Below are 7,983 nucleotides of genomic sequence, written 5' to 3' on the forward strand. Positions count from 1 at the left end.
TCACCTCGCGTACACGGCTTTCAACACATCATAATTCTCAAATCAATACCAACCTAAGGGAAATTTCTCCCACACAAGGTTAGACAAGTCACTTACATCGAACCGTGTAATTCTTTACTTCGCTATGACTTTGACTCGTGAATTGGCCTCTGAAAGCCTCGTGTCTAGTCACAATTATTTCGATTCAGTCAATACAAATTATTGGAATTAATTCCATATGAAAATACTAATTTTCCAACAAAATCCAAAATTTAACTAAAAATATTACTCGTGGGGCCCACATCTCGGAACCCGAAAAAAGTTACAAAATATGAGCGCCCATTCAACCACAAGTTCAACCAGACCAAAATTACTAAATTCTGACATCAACTCGACCTTCAAATCATCAAATCTTATTTTCAAATCCCTAGGCTCAAATCCTCTAATTTCACCTCAAAAATACGAAATCTAATCGAAATACTCAATGATACTTCAATATTATTGATTAACAATGATCATAAGTGACTTACCTCAAGTTTTCCCATGAATTATCTCTGAAACATTGCCCCAAACCGTGTGTTTGAACTCCAAAATGGCAAAAATGTCGGACTTTTCTGTTTTTGTAGCATGCCTAGTGTTTTCGCTTCTGCGGAACATTTAACTGCATCTGCGGTTCCACTTTTACGGAAAATATACCGCTTTTGCGGTTTGCAAAGGCTCTTCTGCCTCCCGCTTCTGCGGACTCGCTTCTGCAAGAAGCAGTCCGCTTCTGCGGTCCCAAGCGCACCTGTGATCCCTAGTCCGCATCTGCGGTCACGCAGATACATAACTTTCCTCCGCACTCGCGGCCACTACTCCAGTCTCCCTTTTCCAATTCAACGCTCCCTATGCTCGCTTCTGTGAGCTCGCACCTGCGAGCCAAATTCCGCAGGAGCGATTGCATCAGAAGACAGAAAGTTTCCAGCTTTGTTCTAAGTCCAAATCTTGATCCGTTAACCATCTGAAACTCACCCGAGGGCCGAGACCCCCGGGACCTCAACCAAATGCAACAACAAGTCCGAAAACATCATATGAACTTAGTAGAATCTCTAAATCACATCAAATAACGCTAAAATCACAAATCATATCCCAATTCAAGCTTAATGAAACTAAGAAATTCCAACTTCTACATTTGATGCAGAAACCTATCAAATCAAGTCTGATTGACCTCAAAATTTTCACACAAGTCATAAATGATATAACGGACCTATTCAAATTTCCAGAATCGGATTCTGACCCCGATATCAAAACGTCAACTCCCCGGTCAAATTTCTAAACTTAATTTTCTATTTTAGCCATTTCAAGCCTAATTTAACTACGTACTTCCAAATAATTTTTTGGACACGCTCCTAAGTCCAAAATCACCATACGGAGCTATTGGAATCATCAAAACTCTATTGTGGGATCGTTTACACATAAGTCAACATTCGGTCAATATTTTCAACTTAAGTTTTCATCCTTGTATTAAGTGTCTCAATTCATTCCGCAACCTCACCAAACACGAACTGGCTACCCCGGCAAGTCACAATACCGCTAATAAAGTATAAAATGAGCAGTAAATGGGGGAACCGGGCTACAACTCTCAAAATGACTGGTCAGGTCGTTACAATAGAAGCAACTCAAAGAGATGCAGAATGGAGTGAGGATGAATGGATTCGTAGGTGTCAGGAAGTTGACGAACCTACGGGCACATAGATGTGGGTGGAGGAGCGCAGAAGCGGGAACTGGGCTGAGGGGGAAGGCCGCAGAAGTGGCAGTTTCTACGCAGAAGAGCATTTTTGGTGTAACGACCCGACTTGTCATTTTAAGAATTTATGCCTCGTTCAGTGGCTTAAGGTCTCGAGAAGTTTTGTAATATGTATTAGGACCCGTGGGTATGGTCGAGTTTGATTTTTGGAATTTAATTAAAAGAACAATTCTTATTTAGAAGCTTAAATAGAAAGAGTTGACCGGAGAGTTGACTTTTGAGCAAACGACCCCAGAAAGGAATTTTGATGATGGAAATAGCTTCGTATGATGATTTCGGACTTAGTCGTATGTTCGGATTTGGATTTGGAAGTCCGCAGGACAATTCGACACATTTTGGTGAAAGTTGGAAAATATAAGATTTTGGAAAAGTCCGACCGAAGGGTGAATTTTTTGATAACGAGGTCGGATTTCGATTCTGGAAATGGGAATAGCTCCCTTACGTCAATTATGACTTGTGTGAAAAATTTAAAGTCATACCGGATTTATTTGATACGTTTCGGCACAAAATATAGAAGTTGAAAGATTTGAAAACTTATAATTTGATTCGATGTGCGATTCGTAATTTCGGCATTGTTTAATGTGGTTTGAAGCCTCGACTAAGTTTGTATTGTATTTTGGGACATATTGGTATAATTGGTTGAGGTCCCGGGGGCCTCGGGTGGATTTCGGAAGGTTAACAGAGCAATTCGGACTTGGAAGAAGCTGCTGGAAAATGGCAGCAACTGTTGGATTCGCACCTGCGGAATTTTGGGCGCAGGTGCAACCTTGCAGAAGCGAGGATTTCATCGCAGAAGTGAGATGGGCAGAGCTGGAGGAAGGTCGCAGATACAGATAGCCTTCCGCACCTACACAATCGCAGGTGCAATATTTGCTACGCAGAAGCGACGAGGCAGCGCAGAAGCGGAAATGCTGCGCACCTGCGATCAGCGCAGAAGCGGAAATGCTGCGCACCTGCGATCAGCGCAGAAGCGGAAATAGCTCCACAGGTGCGAGCTTTGTGGCTGGGCAGTGACCTCACAGAAGTGTGTATTCACTCGCAAAAGCGAGCACGCAGGTGCGAAAATTAGTCCGCATGTGCGAAACTGGGCAGAATCATAAGGACCAAAAATAGTCATTTTTGGCATTTCGTTTTGGAATTTTTGGAGCTCAGATTTGGGCGATTCTAGAGGGATGTTTCACAATCTTGGTTGGTGTAAGTGTTCTATATCCTAAAGTGATTATATTTCATGAATCTATGATTATATTCATCATTTAGTTCGGATTTAAATGGAAGAAAACAAGATTTTTACAAAATCTTCCAAAAATAAAAATTTAAGATTTGGAGGTCGAGTTGTTATTGGAATTCAATAAAATTGGTATGGTTGAACTCGTATCGGAATGGATGTTCGGATTTCATAAAAATTATGCCGGGTTCTGAGAGGCGGGTCCCGCGTTGACTTTTGTTGACTTTTTGGAATAAATTTTTAAGTCGACGTATTATTATCCGGAATTGTTTCCGATAAATTTTAATGAAGTTATACAATTAATTTGGATAGATTTGAGCTGTCCAGAGGTCAATTCAAGAAAGAATGCTAGTTAATATCGACCTAACTTCAAAAATGTAAGTGTCTTGCTTAACCTCGAGTGGGGGAATTTCCCCTTAGGCATTGAGTCTTATGTGCAATTTGTGTAATTGAAAACCATGTACGCGAGTGACGAGTACGTACTTGGTTTATATGTGTAAATTTTATTGAGTTAAAGTCTTGAGCATATTGTGTAGTAAATTGGATAATTGTCCGCATATATTTAATCATCTATTTGTCGTGCCTAAATCCTTGTTGTTGACTCTATTGTTATATGACAATATGATGTGATTGTTATTTGATTATTTATGAAATTCCGTGAATTTTCTGGTTTGATAATTATTGGAATTTAATTTCATTTTGGATTTTTTCTTCTGCAAATAATTAATTAAATAAGCTTAAGAAGAGGTATTTATATAATTATTGAAAATTTGGAGTTAATGAAGACTTTGCTTTACGTTGAGTAATTTTTATCTGTGTTGATTGTTTTTGGGTGTTGTACATATTGTGTGGAGCCTTCGGCTATTTGTTCTGAAATTAATTAACTTGGTTGTATCTTTGGACTTTTGGGTATAGCCATTGGGCAAATTGTGATATGAATTGATTTTGTTATGTTGCCGTGATAATTTTTCGTGTAAATTGTTGTGTTGTGTTAATTATTATTTTGAAGATATAAGGGTGGCATTTCACCGTTGATATTATGTGGGTATAAGGGTGGCATTTCACTGTGGTCGTATTTGTTAGAATATTTTCTGGGCGGAGCGATAAGGGTGGCAATAGGAGCGATAACCCCAGACTCTCAGAGATGCGTGATGCACAGAGTTTGAATGATTGCGTCAGGGAACTATGACAGTGTCAGAATATGCTATCAGGCTCAGTGAGTTAGCCCGTCATGCACCTATCTAGGTTCCTACAATCAGAGAGCGGGTCCGCAAATTCATTGAGGGGCTCGAATATGATATTAAAATATGTATGGCTAGAGAGTTGCAAATTGATGCTCCATTTCAACAAGTAGTGGAGATTGCAAGGAAGATTGAGGGTGTTTTAGGAAAGGAATGGGAGTCTAAGGAGGCCAAAAGGTCTCAAAGATCTGGAGGATTCAGCAGACTTTATTCTTCAGCTAGAACCCATTATAGCGGAGGCTCGAGCAGTCGGTCAGCTCAGTCCGCACATCAGATTACTCGGGGTGCTCCAGTTTATAGTGTACCACCGACACGAGATTCTTACGGTGGTTATTCCAGTTATCCAGCACAGACTCAGTACGAGCAGTCGCGACCTCAGAGGGGTTGTTATGAGTATGGTGATACTAGGCATATCATGAGAGATTGTCCCAGACTTGGGAGGGGTAGATTTCATGAGAACACTCCAGCTACAAGCTTTATTCCAGTTGATACTCCACGTGCACAGTCAGCTAGAGGTGGAGGACAGGCGGGTAGTAGGCGCCTAAGAGGTGGAGGCCCAACCCGTTGATATAATCACTATGATTTGGATGGGGCCAATACACCAGATGGTGTCGTTACAGGTACGATCCTGATTTTTATTATATAGGATAATTTCTCTTAATTTGATTCGGTTCTGAATATTGAGGTGAGTCCTCCTATTATGATCCACTCATGGGTGAGCTTCATAAATTTGTGACCCACTTATATGTTTATCCCTGTTGGCAGATTTAAGGATGTGAACCCGTGTATGTCATTTTATTTTTGTACACCAGTGAGGGATATAAGTTCAAAAGTAATTTTTATTATTCATTACTGTGGGTTTAATGTGTTTCGGAATAATTGATTCCAATTTTTATGAATTATATGCCCTACCGGTATGAGGGTTCATTATGTATTGTGAAAACTGTTTATGAAATTTATTGAAAAGAAGAAAGAAAGGAAATTGAAATTTCAGTTGGCACAATGTGCAAAATACTTGTGATTCGGAGTTGAGGATGAGATCCTCGTAATTTTATATGATGTGAAATATTTAAACCGGGTTGCAAGCTGCGGTGGAAGTTATATAAGGACGAGGTCCATGTGGTGAAATGTTTATGAGTTTAAAATTCTCCTTTGTGAAATTTAATTGTACAATAGTATTAATAGGGAGTCATGCCTGTTAGGCTTATTTGATAATTCTTGTATATTTTTCTGTGCATATTCAGCCATTTTGATACTGTAAATATTGAGTTTTAACCTATGAGATGAGTGCCCAGGTGGCGTTAAATGTGACTCATTAATCCGAGTAAGTAATCATGAGGTCTTCATGCCTCACATTCCATTGTCAGTATTGTGAAAATTCGAAATGAGGTGGTGGTTAATATGAGATTAATTGATGATGCTGGAATTAATTATGAACACCTTTTAAGACCAGAGATGTGGTGATGAGCATACATATGATGTGCTTCATGTCCTGATATCATTATGATAATGCAGTATTTGTAACGCTGAGATTCTGTTATTGATATATACATTGTGGATGTGTTGTTAGGAGTTGTTTTGGTGTTACTCTGGCAGATGGTTAGGCCCAATTACAGGGGAGACTCTGCCAAAATTTCTGAAAAATTTGGGAGTTAGTAAAATTTGGAGGATTGAGATTTGCAAAGGAAGAAATAAGTTATGTTATGTGTTTGAGGGCGAAAGACCCTAAGCGGGGAAGAATGAAACACCCCAGAAAAATTTTGAATTCAACACTATCAAGATAGTTGATGTGTGCATAGGCACGAGTTGCTATAGCCTGTTGAGACTAATACCGTGCGTCGAAGTAAAAATCAGGCATTTTGGAAATGATTGGAGGGTTAGGGATTTTGCTCTAAAGCTTATAATAATGGAGAAAAGAAATAATCTCAATTGAGATGGTGTTGTCGGACCCGTGTTAAATTGCGGGAATGTAGAATCACCCACAAGTATGTGTGCAAGAATATACTCAGTAATTTAAAGTCCTCAGGAAGATTCTTAGCACGTTCGAAGATGAACGTTTGTTTAAGAGGTGGATAATATAACGATCCGACTTGTCGTTTTAAGAATTTACGCCTCGTTCAGTGGCTTAAGGTCTCGAGAAGTTTCGTAATATGTAATATGACCCGTGGGTGTGGTCGAGTTTGATTTTCGAAATTTAATTAAAAGAACAATTCTTATTTAGAAGCTTAAACAGAAAGAGTTGACCGGAGAGTTGACTTTTGAGTAAACGACCCCGGAATGGAATTTTGATGATGGCAATAACTTCGTATGATGATTTCGAACTTAGGCGTATGTTCGGATTTGGATTTGGAAGTCCGTAGGACAATTCGACACATTTTGGCGAAAGTTGGAAAATATAAGATTTTGGAAAAGTCCGACCGAAGGATGAATTTTCTGATAACGAGATCGGATTTTGATTTCGGAAATGGGAATAGCTCCCTTACATCAATTATGAATTGTGTGCAAAATTTGAAGTCATTCCGGATTGATTTGATACTTTTCGGCGCAAAATATAGAAGTTGAAAGATTTGAAAACTTATAATTTGATTCGATGCGCGATTCGTAATTCTGGTATTCTTTGATGTGGTTTGAAGCCTCGACTAAATTCGTATTGTATTTTGGGACATGTTGGTATAATTGGTTGAGGTCCCGGGGGCCTCAAGTGGATTTCGGAAGGTTAACAGAGCAATTCGGACTTGGAAGAAGCTGCTGGAAAATGGCAGCAACTGTTGGATTCGCACCTGCGAAATTTTGGGCGCAGGTGCGACCTCCCAGAAGCAAGGATTTCGTCGCAGAAGCGAGCTGGGCAGAGCTGGAGGAAGGTTGCAGATGCGGACAGCCTTCCGCACCTGCGCAATCGCAGGTGCGATATTTGCTACGCAGAAGCGACGAGGCAGCGCAGAAGCGGAAATGTTGCGCACCTGCGATCAGCGTAGAAGCGGAAATGGCTCCATAGGTGCGAGCTTTGTGGCTAGGCAGTGACCTCGCAGAAGCGTGTATTCGATCGCAAAAGCGAGCACGCGGGTTCAAAAATTAGTCCGCATGTGCGAAACTGGGCAGAATCATAAGGACCAAAAATGGTCATTTTTGGCATTTCGTTTTGGAATTTTTGGAGCTCGGATTTGGGCGATTCTGGGGGGATTTTTCACAAGCTTGGTTGGGGTAAGTGTTCTATACCCTAAAATGATTATATTTCATGAATCTATGATTATATTCATCATTTAGTTCGGATTTAAATGGAAGAAATCAAGATTTTTACAAAATCTTCCAAAAACAAAAATTTAAGATTTGGAGGTCGAGTTGTTATTGGAATTCAATAAAATTGGTATGTTTGAACTCGTATCGGAATGGATGTTCGGATTCCATAAATATTATGTCGGGTTCCAAGAGGCGGGTCCCGCGTTGACTTTTGTTGACTTTTTAGAATAAATTTTTAAGTCGACGTATTATTATCCAAAATTATTTCCGATGAATTTTAATGAAGTTATACAATTAATTTGGATAGATTTGAATTGTCCGGAGGTCAATTCAAGCAATAAGGCTATTTTGGAATATCGACCTAACTTCAAAAATATAAGTGTCTTGCTTAACCTCGAGTGGGGGAATTTTCCCTTAGGCATTGAGTCTTATGTGCAATTTGTATAATTGAAAACCATGTACGCGAGGTGACGAGTACGTACTTGGTTTATATATGCAAATTTTATTGAGTTAAA

Source organism: Nicotiana tomentosiformis, chromosome 6 (genome assembly GCF_000390325.3).
Source record: "Nicotiana tomentosiformis chromosome 6, ASM39032v3, whole genome shotgun sequence".
NCBI lineage: Eukaryota > Viridiplantae > Streptophyta > Magnoliopsida > Solanales > Solanaceae > Nicotiana > Nicotiana tomentosiformis.